Below are 20,998 nucleotides of genomic sequence, written 5' to 3'. Positions count from 1 at the left end.
AGACTTTCCTTTCTTCAACAGTACTTCACTTCCGTGACACCAGTCACATCTCAAAGTCACTCCATACACCTCAGTTCGGTCTCTGTGGCGCAATTGGTTAGCGCGTTCGGCTGTTAACCGAAAGGTTGGTGGTTCGAGCCCACCCAGGGACGCACTTGTGTTTTGTCAACTTGAATGACTGATATTTCTCCCTTTCACGTTTTACAGATGAACACTGTGAGCGCAAATACCTGCTACAATATCCTGATATCAATTTCAAGCTAGCTCATGATACAAAGAAGATATTTATTAATGTCAGCTCGTCATGTCTTAAACATCCTAATCTACAACACCAACTTTCACACGCACAATAGGAATAAAGTCTAGTGGTAACTCGTTTTACATTTCCCTCATCTGTCAGCTTCCAATGTGGTCTAGTGGTTAGGATTCCTGGCTTTCACCCAGGCGGCCCGGGTTCGATTCCCGGCATTGGAACAATTTCTTTTCCATCTGACAAGAAAATGAGCTCAACTTGAATAATTATACTTTTCTCATTTTCACAATCATAAGTAAAAAGCATGCATTTCTAGTCATCCATGTGAGTGCATCGATGACCTAACGTCCACATCTTCCAGTAAATGCATCAAGTCAGCCAGTGTGTTATTGTGCAACACAATCCACCGCCTGGAAATTCAGAGATGGAACGCACCATGAGACTTTCCCTTCTTCAACAGTACTTCACTTCCGTGACACCAGTCACATCTCAAAGTCACTCCATTCACATCAGTTCGGTCTCTGTGGCGCAATTGGTTAGCGCGTTCGGCTGTTAACCGAAAGGTTGGTGGTTCGAGCCCACCCAGGGACGCACTTGTGTTTTGTCAACTTGAATGACTGATATTTCTCCCTTTCACGTTTTACAGATGAACACTGTGAGCGCAAATACCTGCTACAATATCCTGATATCAACTTCAAGCTAGCTCATGATACAAAGAAGATATTTATTAATGTCAGCTCGTCATGTCTTAAACATCCTAATCTACAACACCAACTTTCACACGCACAATAGGAATAAAGTCTAGTGGTAACTCGTTTTACATTTCCCTCATCTGTCAGCTTCCAATGTGGTCTAGTGGTTAGGATTCCTGGCTTTCACCCAGGCGGCCCGGGTTCGATTCCCGGCATTGGAACAATTTCTTTTCCATCTGACAAGAAAATGAGCTCAACTTGAATAATTATACTTTTCTCATTTTCACAATCATAAGTAAAAAGCATGCATTTCTAGTCATCCATGTGAGTGCATCGATGACCTAACGTCCACATCTTCCAGTAAATGCATCAAGTCAGCCAGTGTGTTATTGTGCAACACAATCCACCGCCTGGAAATTCAGAGATGGAACGCACCATGAGACTTTCCCTTCTTCAACAGTACTTCACTTCCGTGACACCAGTCACATCTCAAAGTCACTCCATACACATCAGTTCGGTCTCTGTGGCGCAATTGGTTAGCGCGTTCGGCTGTTAACCGAAAGGTTGGTGGTTCGAGCCCACCCAGGGACGCACTTGTGTTTTGTCAACTTGAATGACTGATATTTCTCCCTTTCACGTTTTACAGATGAACACTGTGAGCGCAAATACCTGCTACAATATGCTGATATCAACTTCAAGCTAGCTGGTGATACAAAGAAGATATTTATTAATGTCAGCTCGTCATGTCTTAAACATCCTAATCTACAACACCAACTTTCACACGCACAATAGGAATAAAGTCTAGTGGTAACTCGTTTTACATTTCCCTCATCTGTCAGCTTCCAATGTGGTCTAGTGGTTAGGATTCCTGGTTACCTCCCTTGCTTCGGAGGTGTGTGGACGTGCTGACTATCGAGCAACACAGATTCTCAGATTAAATCGTTCACAAGTTCCGTAGAATACCAGATTTACGCTAACAAGGTAGGCAACACTTTGATATGTAGTTGTGTGAGGACCTTAAACATTTGCATGCACATTTGTGCATGCTTTTGACATTGTTTGTCTCTGAATCTCCCACGCTCGCTGGGTTCAAAATGGCGGACACCAAACAGAAAAGAAAATATCTGAAAGATTGCAAGATTGAAGTGAATGTTGGTAACAACAAAGTGATTAGTGCTAGTGTATTATCTTGTGCACTATTGGAATATGTGTCCGATGTATGGGCGTGCGTCCTAAAAGGTACAGAATGCTATGATGTCACTGTCCCAGACAGTAACGAGGCAAGGATTCTTGCAGAAACTGATGACTTGAAAATAGGAGGCACACCAGTTAACTTCAAGTTACTTCATAGTGAAAGCGTCGTAGTGTCATTCCTACACCTTCCACCCTACATTGATGATGAGGAAATTGTAAACATGTTGATCAAAAGGGGTATCACTTTGAAAAGTGATATTAAACACAGGACCCTGAAAGGCACCAGCATTTTTGATGGTACCAGATATGTGCGCGTCGCTTTCCCCCCCGAGTGTAAATCCTTGCCATACTCCATGGGTTTCAACACATTAGATGGTTATCGATACTTTCGTGTGATTCATAATAATCAAGAACGGTTGTGTTTTAAATGCAACTCGGGAGACCATATGGTTAAAGAATGCCCAAATACCAAATGCTTTAAGTGCAACGGACATGGCCACATTGCCAAAAACTGCAACGAAGGAAGAACACTTAAACGTAGTTGTGAACTGTGCTCTCTACCTATTGGTAGCTGCAGCTGTTTCCTAGACGAGGAGGACAACTGTCAGTACAGCATGTCAGAGGAGTCTGAGCTAGAAAAGGAACTTGTCCCTGAAAGGTCATGGGATGAAGAACCTTTGGATAACGATGATACATCTGTTGAGGACTTTGAAACTGAAGAAAAGAAAAGAAACAAAGATGGACCAATAGAGGGAAAAGGAGAAGAAAATGAAGAGGAAAAACTTGATGAAGCCTCTGAAATTCCTTGTACAAACCGTGTTGGAGATGACATGGAGAGTGATGATAAGACAATGAGACAGTCGTTGCCTCAAGATGGACATGAAAATATAGCACCTTCTAAATGGAACAAATCTTCGAAGAAAAGAGGAAGAAGAAATAAACTACAACCCAAGATCACAGACTGTGTAATTCAGAACAATGACTTAAAAAATAAATTGAGAGAAAGTAAAAAAGATGAACAAAAGAAGAAGAAAGAAGAAAAGGTTAACGATCGACGAGAAATATCTGGCGTGTCTGAGAATGGTATATAAACTAACAATGTGTTTGTACATACATTTCATATTTATATTTGCAATGGTCACAACATGGTCATGGAATGTGAATGGACTCCGTGATGTCACTAAAATGCAAAAAGTATTCTCTATACTAACGAATTCCCACGTCAATATTGCCTTTTTGCAGGAGACCTTTTGGTCTGATGAATTCATTGAAAAATATAAATATTTATGGCCAGGAACAATTTTATACTCTAATGCTGGTAATAATAGAAAAGGCGTTGCTCTTTTGATCTCTCCTGACTTTGAACAAAAGGTGGCCATTCTTGAAAAAGACAATGATGGAAGACTACTAAAGGCGTCTCTATCTCTTGAAGATAAAACAGTGATTTTATTAAATGTGTATGCCCCAAACGATCCTAGAGAGAGAATACCTTTTTTCAATAATTTAATGAAATGGGTTAATCATGAGCATTTAATTTGCGCTGGAGATTTTAATGAAATTCTTGATCCTTCACTTGATAAAGGTCCCAATAACATAACGTTTAACATCCAAAGTAGCAATGTGTTAAACACCTTTCTTCACAAAAACAACCTAATTGATATATGGCGGTACAAGAACTATGACAAAAAAGAGTTTTCTCGAATACAGTCTGTATTAGGAGTTATTAAACAATCTCGGATTGATCTGATATTTGTTTCAAGAAACCTTATTTCAAATATTATCAACTGTTACATTAGATATTCCTCTGTGAGTGATCACAATATTGTTGTATCAAGGTTAGACTTTTCTCCTATAGAAAGGGGTCCTGGTGTATGGATTTTTAATAATCAGCTTCTTGACGATTGCGCATTTTATCAAAAGATCACTGAAATAATAGAAGAGGCAAAAGGGTGCCCTTTACTTAAAACTGAACCATTGATATGGTGGGATAACTTGAAATATCAGTTCAAAAAGTTTTCCAGGTACTATGCATCTAAAAAAAGCAATCATGAAAAAGCTGATTATTTTAAAATTCAAAATAAGCTTAGAAAAGAATATCATAAGATATCCTCCATTCCTGGCTATGTATCTTCTGTTTTACAATCAATAGAAAATGAGCTGGAGACATACGAGATTAACAAATGCAAAGGAGCTATTCTCAGGTCAAAGGCAAAGTGGACTCTCGATTCCGACAGAAATACCTCATACTTTTTAAATCTAGAAAAAACAAAACAGCAAGCAAACTCGATCAAAGAATTATTTAGAGGAGATGGTACAATAGCCAACAACACAGAGGATATCTTGGATACTGCTCAACAATTTTACTCCTCTTTATTCACTGCTGAACACTGTAATGTAGAAAAACAACAGGACATAGTTAATAATATCAAGGACAAGCTTTCCGAAGATGAGAGGAATTCATGCGAAGTACATATTTCTCAGAGTGAGCTTACTGTGGCACTCAAAGGTATGCAGAAAAATAAATCACCAGGCCCAGATGGTCTAACAGTTGAATTTTATTTGAAGTTTTGGAACATTTTATGCCCCTTCTTCATACAAGTTGTCGATTGTGTACACAAAGAAAACAGTCTTTCACGTACCATGAAAAATAGTATAATTAGTTTATTTTATAAAAAGAAAGGTGACAAGAGAGACATTAAATGTTACAGGCCTATTTCATTGATAAATGTAGATTGTAAACTAATATCCAGAGTGTTGTCATTAAGATTACGAACTGTCATGTCCTCAATTGTCTCCCCTGAACAATCTTGCTGTGTACCAGGAAGAGACATAGCTAACAACCTTCACTCCCTAAGAGATGTTATTGACATTGTAAATAATCGTGATGATGATGATTCATATCTCATCAAAATAGATCAAGAGAAAGCTTTTGACAGAGTCTCACATCAATACTTATTTCAAATTCTCAGAAAATTTAACTTTGGAGATTCCTTCATTTCATGGATTAAAATTCTCTATACTGATATGCATAGTTCTGTTAAATGCAATGGCCATTTGACGCCTTATTTTCCTTTAACTCGTGGTGTTCGTCAAGGAGATCCAATGAGCTCCATGCTGTACGTTTTGGTGTCAGAGCCACTTAATCTCCTAGTTAAGAACAATCCTGAAATCCACGGAATAAATATAAACAATGACATTTATTCTTTGATATATCAACATGCTGATGACACTTCAATCACTGTTTCAGATGTCAACTCCGTCGAAGAAACATTTAGCACAGTTAACTCATACTGTGAAGGAACGGGAACAAAAATCAACATCGAAAAATCAGAAGTTTTGTTATTGGGTAAAAATAACCTTCGTGGCTGTTCAATCAACGTCCCGGTTAAAATCAAAAAAGATTGTGTTGAAACATTAGGCATTTATTTCGGCAAGGATAAAGCAATGTGTGAAACGTTGAATTGGAGAAAGAAAATGGACAAAATTCAAACATTGTTAAATTCATGGTTACGTAGACAACTTACTCTACAGGGTAGAGCAGTTGTAATAAATATCCTTATGAGTTCCCGCTTATGGTATGCGTTTACTGTACTACCTGTCCCACAATGGGTTGAGCATAGATTTACTCAGATATTTAGTAAATTCTTGTGGCACAATAAAACTGCCAAAATTACATCAGATACCTGTATTGGTATTTGTTTAGATGGTGGTCTGAATATACCAAAGTTGTGTTTTAAAAAATATGCACTGAGACTTAAGTTGCTGAGGGCTTTTGCTAATTCCCAGCTTAATTGTATTTGGAAACAAACAATGCTATATTTTATGTCACATCTTCTGAAAATGAACTTGGGAATTCATGTTTTATCTCTTGAACATAATAAGGGTGATTTACAAGACAAAAGCCCATTTTATGCTGAGCTATTATCTGCATGGAATGAAATTACTGGAGGGAAAAGACCCTTGCTTCAAAATGTAGATGATATCATGAATCAACCACTTTTCAAAAATCCATTAATTACTTTCAATGGAAAAACTCTAATGTTTCAATCGTTTATTTCAAGTGGAATTATTTGTATTAAACATATTTGTTTTGAAGTTATTCCAAAATTCATGTCCTCGCAAATTATTGTAGACATTGTACATGATACTTTACCTGAAATGGACATAAACACTATACAACAATGCTATGCAATCATTTTATACGCGCTTCCATCAGAATGGAAAAATATCATTTTGTCTGATGTTGGCAAAAACCTTCCCTCTGGAGACATCTTCTGCACGATTGATGGACAGGACATGTCAGTTGAAGTTTTAACAGCTAAATTTTGCTACGAAATATTCAGACAAAAACACTTCAAAAAGCCAGTTGCTATTTCTTTTTGGAATAATATTGCTTTGGACATTAATTGGAAAGATATTTGGCTGAATGTGTGGCAGAAAGATAAATCAACAGACTCTATACAGTTGGATTTTAAAATTGCTCACAATATTATCTTTACATATGATAAACTGTGCAAAATTGGATTGTCAAACACTGATGTTTGTCCTGTATGTCAAAATGAAACAGAGGACATTTTACATTTGTTTATCTTCTGCCAAGAGTTATCTTCCTTGCAATCTCTATTAATTGACATGTTGACAGATGTTTGTCAAGATTCAGGGTTTAGTCTTGGACAGTTATACCTCTGGTTACTGTTTGGATTCCTGCCAGAAAAGAAGTTGTCATGTAAACCCTTCATGAACATTGTATTGTCAATATATCGAATTGCTGTATTTAAAAGAAGAGTTATTATGAGTCAGGAAACAATCTCATTTCACATGAAAGCTTTTTTCAAATCTTTGATTAAGCGTCATTTCAGCCTTTTGTTGTTTCACTATTCAAAAATGAATCAATTACATATCTTTATTCAAAGATATATAATGACCAATACATTTATCACATTAGATGGAAATGAGATTGTTCTCAAACCTCCTCTAGAATAGAAACATGTAACATGTAACGTGTAAAGAGCATGTTCAATCTGCATTCCTCTTTTTGTATATGTAAAGACGTGTTTAGATAATCAAATGTAAAAAACTATTTCTCATATTTTCTGTCTGTAGAATCGGAATGTTATCCACTGCCACCCTACTTCTGTGATAACCTTTTTATTTTTGTGGTGGCTGTGGCAGCACTGTCTGCGTCTGTAATAAGTTCCCGTGAATAAATTTTATCAAGAAAAAAAAAAAAAAAAAAAAAAGGATTCCTGGCTTTCACCCAGGCGGCCCGGGTTCGATTCCCGGCATTGGAACAATTTCTTTTCCATCTGACAAGAAAATGAGCTCAACTTGAATAATTATACTTTTCTCATTTTCACAATCATAAGTAAAAAGCATGCATTTCTAGTCATCCATGTGAGTGCATCGATGACCTAACGTCCACATCTTCCAGTAAATGCATCAAGTCAGCCAGTGTGTTATTGTGCAACACAATCCACCGCCTGGAAATTCAGAGATGGAACGCACCATGAGACTTTCCCTTCTTCAACAGTACTTCACTTCCGTGACACCAGTCACATCTCAAAGTCACTCCATGCACATCAGTTCGGTCTCTGTGGCGCAATTGGTTAGCGCGTTCGGCTGTTAACCGAAAGGTTGGTGGTTCGAGCCCACCCAGGGACGCACTTGTGTTTTGTCAACTTGAATGACTGATATTTCTCCCTTTCACGTTTTACAGATGAACACTGTGAGCGCAAATACCTGCTACAATATGCTGATATCAACTTCAAGCTAGCTCATGATACAAAGAAGATATTTATTAATGTCAGCTCGTCATGTCTTAAACATCCTAATCTACAACACCAACTTTCACACACACAATAGGAATAAAGTCTAGTGGTAACTCGTTTTACATTTCCCTCATCTGTCAGCTTCCAATGTGGTCTAGTGGTTAGGATTCCTGGCTTTCACCCAGGCGGCCCGGGTTCGATTCCCGGCATTGGAACAATTTCTTTTCCATCTGACAAGAAAATGAGCTCAACTTGAATAATTATACTTTTCTCATTTTCACAATCATAAGTAAAAAGCATGCATTTCTAGTCATCCATGTAAGTGCATCGATGACCTAACGTCCACATCTTCCAGTAAATGCATCAAGTCAGCCAGTGTGTTATTGTGCAACACAATCCACCGCCTGGAAATTCAGAGATGGAACGCACCATGAGACTTTCCCTTCTTCAACAGTACTTCACTTCCGTGACACCAGTCACATCTCAAAGTCACTCCATACACATCAGTTCGGTCTCTGTGGCGCAATTGGTTAGCGCGTTCGGCTGTTAACCGAAAGGTTGGTGGTTCGAGCCCACCCAGGGACGCACTTGTGTTTTGTCAACTTGAATGACTGATATTTCTCCCTTTCACGTTTTACAGATGAACACTGTGAGCGCAAATACCTGCTACAATATGCTGATATCAACTTCAAGCTAGCTCATGATACAAAGAAGATATTTATTAATGTCAGCTCGTCATTTCTTAAACATCCTAATCTACAACACCAACTTTCACACGCACAATAGGAATAAAGTCTAGTGGTAACTCGTTTTACATTTCCCTCATCTGTCAGCTTCCAATGTGGTCTAGTGGTTAGGATTCCTGGCTTTCACCCAGGCGGCCCGGGTTTGATTCCCGGCATTGGAACAATTTCTTTTCCATCTGACAAGAAAATGAGCTCAACTTGAATAATTATACTTTTCTCATTTTCACAATCATAAGTAAAAAGCATGAATTTCTAGTCATCCATGTGAGTGCATCGATGACCTAACGTCCACATCTTCCAGTAAATGCATCAAGTCAGCCAGTGTGTTATTGTGCAACACAATCCACCGCCTGGAAATTCAGAGATGGAACGCACCATGAGACTTTCCCTTCTTCAACAGTACTTCACTTCCGTGACACCAGTCACATCTCAAAGTCACTCCATACACATCAGTTCGGTCTCTGTGGCGCAATTGGTTAGCGCGTTCGGCTGTTAACCGAAAGGTTGGTGGTTCGAGCCCACCCAGGGACGCACTTGTGTTTTGTCAACTTGAATGGCTGATATTTCTCCCTTTCACGTTTTACAGATGAACACTGTGAGCGCAAATACCTGCTACAATATGCTGATATCAACTTCAAGCTAGCTCATGATACAAAGAAGATATTTATTAATGTCAGCTCGTCATCTCTTAAACATCCTAATCTACAACACCAACTTTCACACGCACAATAGGAATAAAGTCTAGTGGTAACTCGTTTTACATTTCCCTCATCTGTCAGCTTCCAATGTGGTCTAGTGGTTAGGATTCCTGGCTTTCACCCAGGCGGCCCGGGTTCGATTCCCGGCATTGGAACAATTTCTTTTCCATCTGACAAGAAAATGAGCTCAACTTGAATAATTATACTTTTCTCATTTTCACAATCATAAGTAAAAAGCATGCATTTCTAGTCATCCATGTAAGTGCATCGATGACCTAACGTCCACATCTTCCAGTAAATGCATCAAGTCAGCCAGTGTGTTATTGTGCAACACAATCCACCGCCTGGAAATTCAGAGATGGAACGCACCATGAGACTTTCCCTTCTTCAACAGTACTTCACTTCCGTAACACCAGTCACATCTCAAAGTCACTCCATGCACATCAGTTCGGTCTCTGTGGCGCAATTGGTTAGCGCGTTCGGCTGTTAACCGAAAGGTTGGTGGTTCGAGCCCACCCAGGGACGCACTTGTGTTTTGTCAACTTGAATGACTGATATTTCTCCCTTTCACGTTTTACAGATGAACACTGTGAGCGCAAATACCTGCTACAATATGCTGATATCAATTTCAAGCTAGCTCATGATTCAAAGAAGATATTTATTAATGTCAGCTCGTCATTTCTTAAACATCCTAATCTACAACACCAACTTTCACACGCACAATAGGAATAAAGTCTAGTGGTAACTCGTTTTACATTTCCCTCATCTGTCAGCTTCCAATGTGGTCTAGTGGTTAGGATTCCTGGCTTTCACCCAGGCGGCCCGGGTTCGATTCCCGGCATTGGAACAATTTCTTTTCCATCTGACAAGAAAATGAGCTCAACTTGAATAATTATACTTTTCTCATTTTCACAATCATAAGTAAAAAGCATGCATTTCTAGTCATCCATGTAAGTGCATCGATGACCTAACGTCCACATCTTCCAGTAAATGCATCAAGTCAGCCAGTGTGTTATTGTGCAACACAATCCACCGCCTGGAAATTCAGAGATGGAACGCACCATGAGACTTTCCCTTCTTCAACAGTACTTCACTTCCGTGACACCAGTCACATCTCAAAGTCACTCCATGCACATCAGTTCGGTCTCTGTGGCGCAATTGGTTAGCGCGTTCGGCTGTTAACCGAAAGGTTGGTGGTTCGAGCCCACCCAGGGACGCACTTGTGTTTTGTCAACTTGAATGACTGATATTTCTCCCTTTCACGTTTTACAGATGAACACTGTGAGCGCAAATACCTGCTACAATATGCTGATATCAACTTCAAGCTAGCTCATGATACAAAGAAGATATTTATTAATGTCAGCTCGTCATGTCTTAAACATCCTAATCTACAACACCAACTTTCACATGCACAATAGGAATAAAGTCTAGTGGTAACTCGTTTTACATTTCCCTCATCTGTCAGCTTCCAATGTGGTCTAGTGGTTAGGATTCCTGGCTTTCACCCAGGCGGCCCGGGTTCGATTCCCGGCATTGGAACAATTTTTTTCCATCTGACAAGAAAATGAGCTCAACTTGAATAATTATACTTTTCTCATTTTCACAATCATAAGTAAAAAGCATGCATTACTAGTCATCCATGTAAGTGCATCGATGACCTAACGTCCACATCTTCCAGTAAATGCATCAAGTCAGCCAGTGTGTTATTGTGCAACACAATCCACCGCCTGGAAATTCAGAGATGGAACGCACCATGAGACTTTCCCTTCTTCAACAGTAATTCACTTCCGTGACACCAGTCACATCTCAAAGTCACTCCACACACATCAGTTCGGTCTCTGTGGCGAAATTGTTAGCGCGTTCGGCTGTTAACCGAAAGGTTGGTGGTTCGAGCCCACCCAGGGACGCACTTGTGTTTTGTCAACTTGAATGACTGATATTTCTCCCTTTCACGTTTTACAGATGAACACTGTGAGCGCAAATACCTGCTACAATATGCTGATATCAATTTCAAGCTAGCTCATGATTCAAAGAAGATATTTATTAATGTCAGCTCGTCATTTCTTAAACATCCTAATCTACAACACCAACTTTCACACGCACAATAGGAATAAAGTCTAGTGGTAACTCGTTTTACATTTCCCTCATCTGTCATCTTCCAATGTGGTCTAGTGGTTAGGATTCCTGGCTTTCACCCAGGCGGCCCGGGTTCGATTCCCGGCATTGGAACAATTTCTTTTCCATCTGACAAGAAAATGAGCTCAACTTGAATAATTATACTTTTCTCATTTTCACAATCATAAGTAAAAAGCATGCATTTCTAGTCATCCATGTGAGTGCATCGATGACCTAACGTCCACATCTTCCAGTAAATGCATCAAGTCAGCCAGTGTGTTATTGTGCAACACAATCCACCGCCTGGAAATTCAGAGATGGAACGCACCATGAGACTTTCCCTTCTTCAACAGTACTTCACTTCCGTGACACCAGTCACATCTCAAAGTCACTCCATGCACATCAGTTCGGTCTCTGTGGCGCAATTGGTTAGCGCGTTCGGCTGTTAACCGAAAGGTTGGTGGTTCGAGCCCACCCAGGGACGCACTTGTGTTTTGTCAACTTGAATGACTGATATTTCTCCCTTTCACGTTTTACAGATGAACACTGTGAGCGCAAATACCTGCTACAATATGCTGATATCAACTTCAAGCTAGCTCATGATACAAAGAAGATATTTATTAATGTCAGCTCGTCATGTCTTAAACATCCTAATCTACAACACCAACTTTCACACACACAATAGGAATAAAGTCTAGTGGTAACTCGTTTTACATTTCCCTCATCTGTCAGCTTCCAATGTGGTCTAGTGGTTAGGATTCCTGGCTTTCACCCAGGCGGCCCGGGTTCGATTCCCGGCATTGGAACAATTTCTTTTCCATCTGACAAGAAAATGAGCTCAACTTGAATAATTATACTTTTCTCATTTTCACAATCATAAGTAAAAAGCATGCATTTCTAGTCATCCATGTAAGTGCATCGATGACCTAACGTCCACATCTTCCAGTAAATGCATCAAGTCAGCCAGTGTGTTATTGTGCAACACAATCCACCGCCTGGAAATTCAGAGATGGAACGCACCATGAGACTTTCCCTTCTTCAACAGTACTTCACTTCCGTGACACCAGTCACATCTCAAAGTCACTCCATACACATCAGTTCGGTCTCTGTGGCGCAATTGGTTAGCGCGTTCGGCTGTTAACCGAAAGGTTGGTGGTTCGAGCCCACCCAGGGACGCACTTGTGTTTTGTCAACTTGAATGACTGATATTTCTCCCTTTCACGTTTTACAGATGAACACTGTGAGCGCAAATACCTGCTACAATATGCTGATATCAACTTCAAGCTAGCTCATGATACAAAGAAGATATTTATTAATGTCAGCTCGTCATTTCTTAAACATCCTAATCTACAACACCAACTTTCACACGCACAATAGGAATAAAGTCTAGTGGTAACTCGTTTTACATTTCCCTCATCTGTCAGCTTCCAATGTGGTCTAGTGGTTAGGATTCCTGGCTTTCACCCAGGCGGCCCGGGTTTGATTCCCGGCATTGGAACAATTTCTTTTCCATCTGACAAGAAAATGAGCTCAACTTGAATAATTATACTTTTCTCATTTTCACAATCATAAGTAAAAAGCATGAATTTCTAGTCATCCATGTGAGTGCATCGATGACCTAACGTCCACATCTTCCAGTAAATGCATCAAGTCAGCCAGTGTGTTATTGTGCAACACAATCCACCGCCTGGAAATTCAGAGATGGAACGCACCATGAGACTTTCCCTTCTTCAACAGTACTTCACTTCCGTGACACCAGTCACATCTCAAAGTCACTCCATACACATCAGTTCGGTCTCTGTGGCGCAATTGGTTAGCGCGTTCGGCTGTTAACCGAAAGGTTGGTGGTTCGAGCCCACCCAGGGACGCACTTGTGTTTTGTCAACTTGAATGGCTGATATTTCTCCCTTTCACGTTTTACAGATGAACACTGTGAGCGCAAATACCTGCTACAATATGCTGATATCAACTTCAAGCTAGCTCATGATACAAAGAAGATATTTATTAATGTCAGCTCGTCATCTCTTAAACATCCTAATCTACAACACCAACTTTCACATGCACAATAGGAATAAAGTCTAGTGGTAACTCGTTTTACATTTCCCTCATCTGTCAGCTTCCAATGTGGTCTAGTGGTTAGGATTCCTGGCTTTCACCCAGGCGGCCCGGGTTCGATTCCCGGCATTGGAACAATTTCTTTTCCATCTGACAAGAAAATGAGCTCAACTTGAATAATTATACTTTTCTCATTTTCACAATCATAAGTAAAAAGCATGCATTTCTAGTCATCCATGTAAGTGCATCGATGACCTAACGTCCACATCTTCCAGTAAATGCATCAAGTCAGCCAGTGTGTTATTGTGCAACACAATCCACCGCCTGGAAATTCAGAGATGGAACGCACCATGAGACTTTCCCTTCTTCAACAGTACTTCACTTCCGTAACACCAGTCACATCTCAAAGTCACTCCATGCACATCAGTTCGGTCTCTGTGGCGCAATTGGTTAGCGCGTTCGGCTGTTAACCGAAAGGTTGGTGGTTCGAGCCCACCCAGGGACGCACTTGTGTTTTGTCAACTTGAATGACTGATATTTCTCCCTTTCACGTTTTACAGATGAACACTGTGAGCGCAAATACCTGCTACAATATGCTGATATCAATTTCAAGCTAGCTCATGATTCAAAGAAGATATTTATTAATGTCAGCTCGTCATTTCTTAAACATCCTAATCTACAACACCAACTTTCACACGCACAATAGGAATAAAGTCTAGTGGTAACTCGTTTTACATTTCCCTCATCTGTCAGCTTCCAATGTGGTCTAGTGGTTAGGATTCCTGGCTTTCACCCAGGCGGCCCGGGTTCGATTCCCGGCATTGGAACAATTTCTTTTCCATCTGACAAGAAAATGAGCTCAACTTGAATAATTATACTTTTCTCATTTTCACAATCATAAGTAAAAAGCATGCATTTCTAGTCATCCATGTAAGTGCATCGATGACCTAACGTCCACATCTTCCAGTAAATGCATCAAGTCAGCCAGTGTGTTATTGTGCAACACAATCCACCGCCTGGAAATTCAGAGATGGAACGCACCATGAGACTTTCCCTTCTTCAACAGTACTTCACTTCCGTGACACCAGTCACATCTCAAAGTCACTCCATGCACATCAGTTCGGTCTCTGTGGCGCAATTGGTTAGCGCGTTCGGCTGTTAACCGAAAGGTTGGTGGTTCGAGCCCACCCAGGGACGCACTTGTGTTTTGTCAACTTGAATGACTGATATTTCTCCCTTTCACGTTTTACAGATGAACACTGTGAGCGCAAATACCTGCTACAATATGCTGATATCAACTTCAAGCTAGCTCATGATACAAAGAAGATATTTATTAATGTCAGCTCGTCATGTCTTAAACATCCTAATCTACAACACCAACTTTCACATGCACAATAGGAATAAAGTCTAGTGGTAACTCGTTTTACATTTCCCTCATCTGTCAGCTTCCAATGTGGTCTAGTGGTTAGGATTCCTGGCTTTCACCCAGGCGGCCCGGGTTCGATTCCCGGCATTGGAACAATTTTTTTTCCATCTGACAAGAAAATGAGCTCAACTTGAATAATTATACTTTTCTCATTTTCACAATCATAAGTAAAAAGCATGCATTACTAGTCATCCATGTAAGTGCATCGATGACCTAACGTCCACATCTTCCAGTAAATGCATCAAGTCAGCCAGTGTGTTATTGTGCAACACAATCCACCGCCTGGAAATTCAGAGATGGAACGCACCATGAGACTTTCCCTTCTTCAACAGTAATTCACTTCCGTGACACCAGTCACATCTCAAAGTCACTCCACACACATCAGTTCGGTCTCTGTGGCGAAATTGTTAGCGCGTTCGGCTGTTAACCGAAAGGTTGGTGGTTCGAGCCCACCCAGGGACGCACTTGTGTTTTGTCAACTTGAATGACTGATATTTCTCCCTTTCACGTTTTACAGATGAACACTGTGAGCGCAAATACCTGCTACAATATGCTGATATCAATTTCAAGCTAGCTCATGATTCAAAGAAGATATTTATTAATGTCAGCTCGTCATTTCTTAAACATCCTAATCTACAACACCAACTTTCACACGCACAATAGGAATAAAGTCTAGTGGTAACTCGTTTTACATTTCCCTCATCTGTCAGCTTCCAATGTGGTCTAGTGGTTAGGATTCCTGGCTTTCACCCAGGCGGCCCGGGTTCGATTCCCGGCATTGGAACAATTTCTTTTCCATCTGACAAGAAAATGAGCTCAACTTGAATAATTATACTTTTCTCATTTTCACAATCATAAGTAAAAAGCATGCATTTCTAGTCATCCATGTAAGTGCATCGATGACCTAACGTCCACATCTTCCAGTAAATGCATCAAGTCAGCCAGTGTGTTATTGTGCAACACAATCCACCGCCTGGAAATTCAGAGATGGAACGCACCATGAGACTTTCCCTTCTTCAACAGTACTTCACTTCCGTAACATCAGTCACATCTCAAAGTCACTCCATGCACATCAGTTCGGTCTCTGTGGCGCAATTGGTTAGCGCGTTCGGCTGTTAACCGAAAGGTTGGTGGTTCGAGCCCACCCAGGGACGCACTTGTGTTTTGTCAACTTGAATGACTGATATTTCTCCCTTTCACGTTTTACAGATGAACACTGTGAGCGCAAATACCTGCTACAATAGGCTGATATCAACTTCAAGCTAGCTCATGATACAAAGAAGATATTTATTAATGTCAGCTCGTCATGTCTTAAACATCCTAATCTACAACACCAACTTTCACACGCACAATAGGAATAAAGTCTAGTGGTAACTCGTTTTACATTTCCCTCATCTGTCAGCTTCCAATGTGGTCTAGTGGTTAGGATTCCTGGCTTTCACCCAGGCGGCCCGGGTTCGATTCCCGGCATTGGAACAATTTCTTTTCCATCTGACAAGAAAATGAGCTCAACTTGAATAATTATACTTTTCTCATTTTCACAATCATAAGTAAAAAGCATGCATTTCTAGTCATCCATGTAAGTGCATCGATGACCTAACGTCCACATCTTCCAGTAAATGCATCAAGTCAGCCAGTGTGTTATTGTGCAACACAATCCACCGCCTGGAAATTCAGAGATGGAACGCACCATGAGACTTTCCCTTCTTCAACAGTACTTCACTTCCGTGACACCAGTCACATCTCAAAGTCACTCCACACACATCAGTTCGGTCTCTGTGGCGAAATTGTTAGCGCGTTCGGCTGTTAACCGAAAGGTTGGTGGTTCGAGCCCACCCAGGGACGCACTTGTGTTTTGTCAACTTGAATGACTGATATTTCTCCCTTTCACGTTTTACAGATGAACACTGTGAGCGCAAATACCTGCTACAATATGCTGATATCAACTTCAAGCTAGCTCATGATACAAAGAAGATATTTATTAATGTCAGCTCGTCATGTCTTAAACATCCTAATCTACAACACCAACTTTCACACGCACAATAGGAATAAAGTCTAGTGGTAACTCGTTTTACATTTCCCTCATCTGTCAGCTTCCAATGTGGTCTAGTGGTTAGGATTCCTGGCTTTCACCCAGGCGGCCCGGGTTCGATTCCCGGCATTGGAACAATTTCTTTTCCATCTGACAAGAAAATGAGCTCAACTTGAATAATTATACTTTTCTCATTTTCACAATCATAAGTAAAAAGCATGCATTTCTAGTCATCCATGTAAGTGCATCGATGACCTAACGTCCACATCTTCCAGTAAATGCATCAAGTCAGCCAGTGTGTTATTGTGCAACACAATCCACCGCCTGGAAATTCAGAGATGGAACGCACCATGAGACTTTCCGTTCTTCAACAGTACTTCACTTCCGTAACACCAGTCACATCTCAAAGTCACTCCATGCACATCAGTTCGGTCTCTGTGGCGCAATTGGTTAGCGCGTTCGGCTGTTAACCGAAAGGTTGGTGGTTCGAGCCCACCCAGGGACGCACTTGTGTTTTGTCAACTTGAATGACTGATATTTCTCCCTTTCACGTTTTACAGATGAACACTGTGAGCGCAAATACCTGCTACAATATGCTGATATCAACTTCAAGCTAGCTCATGATACAAAGAAGATATTTATTAATGTCAGCTCGTCATTTCTTAAACATCCTAATCTACAACACCAACTTTCACACGCACAATAGGAATAAAGTCTAGTGGTAACTCGTTTTACATTTCCCTCATCTGTCAGCTTCCAATGTGGTCTAGTGGTTAGGATTCCTGGCTTTCACCCAGGCGGCCCGGGTTCGATTCCCGGCATTGGAACAATTTCTTTTCCATCTGACAAGAAAATGAGCTCAACTTGAATAATTATACTTTTCTCATTTTCACAATCATAAGTAAAAAGCATGCATTTCTAGTCATCCATGTAAGTGCATCGATGACCTAACGTCCACATCTTCCAGTAAATGCATCAAGTCAGCCAGTGTGTTATTGTGCAACACAATCCACCGCCTGGAAATTCAGAGATGGAACGCACCATGAGACTTTCCCTTCTTCAACAGTACTTCACTTCCGTAACACCAGTCACATCTCAAAGTCACTCCATGCACATCAGTTCGGTCTCTGTGGCGCAATTGGTTAGCGCGTTCGGCTGTTAACCGAAAGGTTGGTGGTTCGAGCCCACCCAGGGACGCACTTGTGTTTTGTCAACTTGAATGACTGATATTTCTCCCTTTCACGTTTTACAGATGAACACTGTGAGCGCAAATACCTGCTACAATATGCCGATATCAACTTCAAGCTAGCTCATGATACAAAGAAGATATTTATTAATGTCAGCTCGTCATCTCTTAAACATCCTAATCTACAACACCAACTTTCACACGCACAATAGGAATAAAGTCTAGTGGTAACTCGTTTTACATTTCCCTCATCTGTCAGCTTCCAATGTGGTCTAGTGGTTAGGATTCCTGGCTTTCACCCAGGCGGCCCGGGTTCGATTCCCGGCATTGGAACAATTTCTTTTCCATCTGACAAGAAAATGAGCTCAACTTGAATAATTATACTTTTCTCATTTTCACAATCATAAGTAAAAAGCATGCATTTCTAGTCATCCATGTAAGTGCATCGATGACCTAACGTCCACATCTTCCAGTAAATGCATCAAGTCAGCCAGTGTGTTATTGTGCAACACAATCCACCGTCTGGAAATTCAGAGATGGAACGCACCATGAGACTTTCCCTTCTTCAACAGTACTTCACTTCCGTAACACCAGTCACATCTCAAAGTCACTCCACACACCTCAGTTCGGTCTCTGTGGCGCAATTGGTTAGCGCGTTCGGCTGTTAACCGAAAGGTTGGTGGTTCGAGCCCACCCAGGGACGCACTTGTGTTTTGTCAACTTGAATGACTGATATTTCTCCCTTTCACGTTTTACAGATGAACACTGTGAGCGCAAATACCTGCTACAATATGCTGATATCAACTTCAAGCTAGCTCATGATACAAAGAAGATATTTATTAATGTCAGCTCGTCATGTCTTAAACATCCTAATCTACAACACCAACTTTCACACGCACAATAGGAATAAAGTCTAGTGGTAACTCGTTTTACATTTCCCTCATCTGTCAGCTTCCAATGTGGTCTAGTGGTTAGGATTCCTGGCTTTCACCCAGGCGGCCCGGGTTCGATTCCCGGCATTGGAACAATTTCTTTTCCATCTGACAAGAAAATGAGCTCAACTTGAATAATTATACTTTTCTCATTTTCACAATCATAAGTAAAAAGCATGCATTTCTAGTCATCCATGTAAGTGCATCGATGACCTAACGTCCACATCTTCCAGTAAATGCATCAAGTCAGCCAGTGTGTTATTGTGCAACACAATCCACCGCCTGGAAATTCAGAGATGGAACGCACCATGAGACTTTCCCTTCTTCAACAGTACTTCACTTCCGTAACACCAGTCACATCTCAAAGTCACTCCATGCACATCAGTTCGGTCTCTGTGGCGAAATTGGTTAGCGCGTTCGGCTGTTAACCGAAAGGTTGGTGGTTCGAGCCCACCCAGGGACGCACTTGTGTTTTGTCAACTTGAATGACTGATATTTCTCCCTTTCACGTTTTACAGATGAACACTGTGAGCGCAAATACCTGCTACAATATGCTGATATCAACTTCAAGCTAGCTCATGATACAAAGAAGATATTTATTAATGTCAGCTCGTCATGTCTTAAACATCCTAATCTACAACACCAACTTTCACACGCACAATAGGAATAAAGTCTAGTGGTAACTCGTTTTACATTTCCCTCATCTGTCAGCTTCCAATGTGGTCTAGTGGTTAGGATTCCTGGCTTTCACCCAGGCGGCCCGGGTTCGATTCCCGGCATTGGGACAATTTCTTTTCCATCTGACAAGAAAATGAGCTCAACTTGAATAATTATACTTTTCTCATTTTCACAATCATAAGTAAAAAGCATGCATTTCTAGTCATCCATGTAAGTGCATCGATGACCTAACGTCCACATCTTCCAGTAAATGCATCAAGTCAGCCAGTGTGTTATTGTGCAACACAATCCACCGTCTGGAAATTCAGAGATGGAACGCACCATGAGACTTTCCCTTCTTCAACAGTACTTCACTTCCGTAACACCAGTCACATCTCAAAGTCACTCCACACACCTCAGTTCGGTCTCTGTGGCGCAATTGGTTAGCGCGTTCGGCTGTTAACCGAAAGGTTGGTGGTTCGAGCCCACCCAGGGACGCACTTGTGTTTTGTCAACTTGAATGACTGATATTTCTCCCTTTCACGTTTTACAGATGAACACTGTGAGCGCAAATACCTGCTACAATATGCTGATATCAACTTCAAGCTAGCTCATGATACAAAGAAGATATTTATTAATGTCAGCTCGTCATGTCTTAAACATCCTAATCTACAACACCAACTTTCACACGCACAATAGGAATAAAGTCTAGTGGTAACTCGTTTTACATTTCCCTCATCTGTCAGCTTCCAATGTGGTCTAGTGGTTAGGATTCCTGGCTTTCACCCAGGCGGCCCGGGTTCGATTCCCGGCATTGGAACAATTTCTTTTCCATCTGACAAGAAAATGAGCTCAACTTGAATAATTATACTTTTCTCATTTTCACAATCATAAGTAAAAAGCATGCATTTCTAGTCATCCATGTAAGTGCATCGATGACCTAACGTCCACATCTTCCAGTAAATGCATCAAGTCAGCCAGTGTGTTATTGTGCAACACAATCCACCGCCTGGAAATTCAGAGATGGAACGCACCATGAGACTTTCCCTTCTTCAACAGTACTTCACTTCCGTAACACCAGTCACATCTCAAAGTCACTCCATGCACATCAGTTCGGTCTCTGTGGCGAAATTGGTTAGCGCGTTCGGCTGTTAACCGAAAGGTTGGTGGTTCGAGCCCACCCAGGGACGCACTTGTGTTTTGTCAACTTGAATGACTGATATTTCTCCCTTTCACGTTTTACA

At 40.8% G+C, this 20,998-nt stretch overlaps 44 non-coding genes across 44 annotated transcripts; all 44 read left to right on the top strand.

Annotated features, from left to right (window-relative positions):
* The first annotated feature begins 78 nt into the window (after positions 1 to 78).
* Trnan-guu lies at positions 79 to 152 on the top strand. Its single transcript has one exon. It is a non-coding gene; the product is annotated as a tRNA-Asn (tRNA).
* Positions 153 to 402: 250 nt separating this feature from the next.
* Trnae-uuc lies at positions 403 to 474 on the top strand. The gene has a single exon. It is a non-coding gene; the product is annotated as a tRNA-Glu (tRNA).
* A 296-nt stretch (positions 475 to 770) lies between these two features.
* On the top strand, positions 771 to 844 carry Trnan-guu. Its single transcript has one exon. It is a non-coding gene; the product is annotated as a tRNA-Asn (tRNA).
* Positions 845 to 1,094: 250 nt separating this feature from the next.
* On the top strand, positions 1,095 to 1,166 carry Trnae-uuc. Its single transcript has one exon. It is a non-coding gene; the product is annotated as a tRNA-Glu (tRNA).
* Positions 1,167 to 1,462: 296 nt separating this feature from the next.
* Trnan-guu lies at positions 1,463 to 1,536 on the top strand. The gene has a single exon. It is a non-coding gene; the product is annotated as a tRNA-Asn (tRNA).
* A 6,190-nt stretch (positions 1,537 to 7,726) lies between these two features.
* Trnan-guu lies at positions 7,727 to 7,800 on the top strand. The gene has a single exon. It is a non-coding gene; the product is annotated as a tRNA-Asn (tRNA).
* Positions 7,801 to 8,050: 250 nt separating this feature from the next.
* On the top strand, positions 8,051 to 8,122 carry Trnae-uuc. Its single transcript has one exon. It is a non-coding gene; the product is annotated as a tRNA-Glu (tRNA).
* Positions 8,123 to 8,418: 296 nt separating this feature from the next.
* On the top strand, positions 8,419 to 8,492 carry Trnan-guu. The gene has a single exon. It is a non-coding gene; the product is annotated as a tRNA-Asn (tRNA).
* A 250-nt stretch (positions 8,493 to 8,742) lies between these two features.
* Positions 8,743 to 8,814, top strand: Trnae-uuc. Its single transcript has one exon. It is a non-coding gene; the product is annotated as a tRNA-Glu (tRNA).
* Positions 8,815 to 9,110: 296 nt separating this feature from the next.
* Trnan-guu lies at positions 9,111 to 9,184 on the top strand. The gene has a single exon. It is a non-coding gene; the product is annotated as a tRNA-Asn (tRNA).
* A 250-nt stretch (positions 9,185 to 9,434) lies between these two features.
* Positions 9,435 to 9,506, top strand: Trnae-uuc. Its single transcript has one exon. It is a non-coding gene; the product is annotated as a tRNA-Glu (tRNA).
* Positions 9,507 to 9,802: 296 nt separating this feature from the next.
* Trnan-guu lies at positions 9,803 to 9,876 on the top strand. Its single transcript has one exon. It is a non-coding gene; the product is annotated as a tRNA-Asn (tRNA).
* Positions 9,877 to 10,126: 250 nt separating this feature from the next.
* Trnae-uuc lies at positions 10,127 to 10,198 on the top strand. Its single transcript has one exon. It is a non-coding gene; the product is annotated as a tRNA-Glu (tRNA).
* A 296-nt stretch (positions 10,199 to 10,494) lies between these two features.
* Positions 10,495 to 10,568, top strand: Trnan-guu. Its single transcript has one exon. It is a non-coding gene; the product is annotated as a tRNA-Asn (tRNA).
* Positions 10,569 to 10,818: 250 nt separating this feature from the next.
* Positions 10,819 to 10,890, top strand: Trnae-uuc. Its single transcript has one exon. It is a non-coding gene; the product is annotated as a tRNA-Glu (tRNA).
* A 295-nt stretch (positions 10,891 to 11,185) lies between these two features.
* Trnan-guu lies at positions 11,186 to 11,258 on the top strand. Its single transcript has one exon. It is a non-coding gene; the product is annotated as a tRNA-Asn (tRNA).
* A 250-nt stretch (positions 11,259 to 11,508) lies between these two features.
* Trnae-uuc lies at positions 11,509 to 11,580 on the top strand. The gene has a single exon. It is a non-coding gene; the product is annotated as a tRNA-Glu (tRNA).
* A 296-nt stretch (positions 11,581 to 11,876) lies between these two features.
* On the top strand, positions 11,877 to 11,950 carry Trnan-guu. The gene has a single exon. It is a non-coding gene; the product is annotated as a tRNA-Asn (tRNA).
* Positions 11,951 to 12,200: 250 nt separating this feature from the next.
* Trnae-uuc lies at positions 12,201 to 12,272 on the top strand. The gene has a single exon. It is a non-coding gene; the product is annotated as a tRNA-Glu (tRNA).
* Positions 12,273 to 12,568: 296 nt separating this feature from the next.
* Positions 12,569 to 12,642, top strand: Trnan-guu. The gene has a single exon. It is a non-coding gene; the product is annotated as a tRNA-Asn (tRNA).
* Positions 12,643 to 12,892: 250 nt separating this feature from the next.
* Trnae-uuc lies at positions 12,893 to 12,964 on the top strand. The gene has a single exon. It is a non-coding gene; the product is annotated as a tRNA-Glu (tRNA).
* A 296-nt stretch (positions 12,965 to 13,260) lies between these two features.
* Trnan-guu lies at positions 13,261 to 13,334 on the top strand. The gene has a single exon. It is a non-coding gene; the product is annotated as a tRNA-Asn (tRNA).
* Positions 13,335 to 13,584: 250 nt separating this feature from the next.
* Positions 13,585 to 13,656, top strand: Trnae-uuc. The gene has a single exon. It is a non-coding gene; the product is annotated as a tRNA-Glu (tRNA).
* A 296-nt stretch (positions 13,657 to 13,952) lies between these two features.
* Positions 13,953 to 14,026, top strand: Trnan-guu. The gene has a single exon. It is a non-coding gene; the product is annotated as a tRNA-Asn (tRNA).
* Positions 14,027 to 14,276: 250 nt separating this feature from the next.
* Trnae-uuc lies at positions 14,277 to 14,348 on the top strand. The gene has a single exon. It is a non-coding gene; the product is annotated as a tRNA-Glu (tRNA).
* A 296-nt stretch (positions 14,349 to 14,644) lies between these two features.
* Trnan-guu lies at positions 14,645 to 14,718 on the top strand. Its single transcript has one exon. It is a non-coding gene; the product is annotated as a tRNA-Asn (tRNA).
* Positions 14,719 to 14,968: 250 nt separating this feature from the next.
* Positions 14,969 to 15,040, top strand: Trnae-uuc. The gene has a single exon. It is a non-coding gene; the product is annotated as a tRNA-Glu (tRNA).
* A 296-nt stretch (positions 15,041 to 15,336) lies between these two features.
* Trnan-guu lies at positions 15,337 to 15,409 on the top strand. Its single transcript has one exon. It is a non-coding gene; the product is annotated as a tRNA-Asn (tRNA).
* Positions 15,410 to 15,659: 250 nt separating this feature from the next.
* Positions 15,660 to 15,731, top strand: Trnae-uuc. The gene has a single exon. It is a non-coding gene; the product is annotated as a tRNA-Glu (tRNA).
* A 296-nt stretch (positions 15,732 to 16,027) lies between these two features.
* Trnan-guu lies at positions 16,028 to 16,101 on the top strand. The gene has a single exon. It is a non-coding gene; the product is annotated as a tRNA-Asn (tRNA).
* Positions 16,102 to 16,351: 250 nt separating this feature from the next.
* On the top strand, positions 16,352 to 16,423 carry Trnae-uuc. Its single transcript has one exon. It is a non-coding gene; the product is annotated as a tRNA-Glu (tRNA).
* A 296-nt stretch (positions 16,424 to 16,719) lies between these two features.
* On the top strand, positions 16,720 to 16,792 carry Trnan-guu. The gene has a single exon. It is a non-coding gene; the product is annotated as a tRNA-Asn (tRNA).
* Positions 16,793 to 17,042: 250 nt separating this feature from the next.
* Positions 17,043 to 17,114, top strand: Trnae-uuc. Its single transcript has one exon. It is a non-coding gene; the product is annotated as a tRNA-Glu (tRNA).
* Positions 17,115 to 17,410: 296 nt separating this feature from the next.
* Trnan-guu lies at positions 17,411 to 17,484 on the top strand. Its single transcript has one exon. It is a non-coding gene; the product is annotated as a tRNA-Asn (tRNA).
* A 250-nt stretch (positions 17,485 to 17,734) lies between these two features.
* Positions 17,735 to 17,806, top strand: Trnae-uuc. Its single transcript has one exon. It is a non-coding gene; the product is annotated as a tRNA-Glu (tRNA).
* Positions 17,807 to 18,102: 296 nt separating this feature from the next.
* On the top strand, positions 18,103 to 18,176 carry Trnan-guu. Its single transcript has one exon. It is a non-coding gene; the product is annotated as a tRNA-Asn (tRNA).
* Positions 18,177 to 18,426: 250 nt separating this feature from the next.
* On the top strand, positions 18,427 to 18,498 carry Trnae-uuc. Its single transcript has one exon. It is a non-coding gene; the product is annotated as a tRNA-Glu (tRNA).
* Positions 18,499 to 18,794: 296 nt separating this feature from the next.
* On the top strand, positions 18,795 to 18,868 carry Trnan-guu. The gene has a single exon. It is a non-coding gene; the product is annotated as a tRNA-Asn (tRNA).
* Positions 18,869 to 19,118: 250 nt separating this feature from the next.
* Positions 19,119 to 19,190, top strand: Trnae-uuc. Its single transcript has one exon. It is a non-coding gene; the product is annotated as a tRNA-Glu (tRNA).
* A 296-nt stretch (positions 19,191 to 19,486) lies between these two features.
* Positions 19,487 to 19,560, top strand: Trnan-guu. Its single transcript has one exon. It is a non-coding gene; the product is annotated as a tRNA-Asn (tRNA).
* Positions 19,561 to 19,810: 250 nt separating this feature from the next.
* Positions 19,811 to 19,882, top strand: Trnae-uuc. The gene has a single exon. It is a non-coding gene; the product is annotated as a tRNA-Glu (tRNA).
* A 296-nt stretch (positions 19,883 to 20,178) lies between these two features.
* On the top strand, positions 20,179 to 20,252 carry Trnan-guu. The gene has a single exon. It is a non-coding gene; the product is annotated as a tRNA-Asn (tRNA).
* A 250-nt stretch (positions 20,253 to 20,502) lies between these two features.
* On the top strand, positions 20,503 to 20,574 carry Trnae-uuc. The gene has a single exon. It is a non-coding gene; the product is annotated as a tRNA-Glu (tRNA).
* Positions 20,575 to 20,870: 296 nt separating this feature from the next.
* On the top strand, positions 20,871 to 20,944 carry Trnan-guu. The gene has a single exon. It is a non-coding gene; the product is annotated as a tRNA-Asn (tRNA).
* Positions 20,945 to 20,998: the final 54 nt, after the last annotated feature.

The sequence above is a fragment of the Haliotis rufescens genome, unplaced genomic scaffold (assembly GCF_023055435.1).
Source record: "Haliotis rufescens isolate VD_foot unplaced genomic scaffold, xgHalRufe1.0.p SCAF_1, whole genome shotgun sequence".
NCBI classification, from domain to species: domain Eukaryota; kingdom Metazoa; phylum Mollusca; class Gastropoda; order Lepetellida; family Haliotidae; genus Haliotis; species Haliotis rufescens.
The sequence above is the reverse complement of the archived record's forward strand: the minus strand, read 5'-3'. Positions and strand labels throughout refer to the sequence as shown.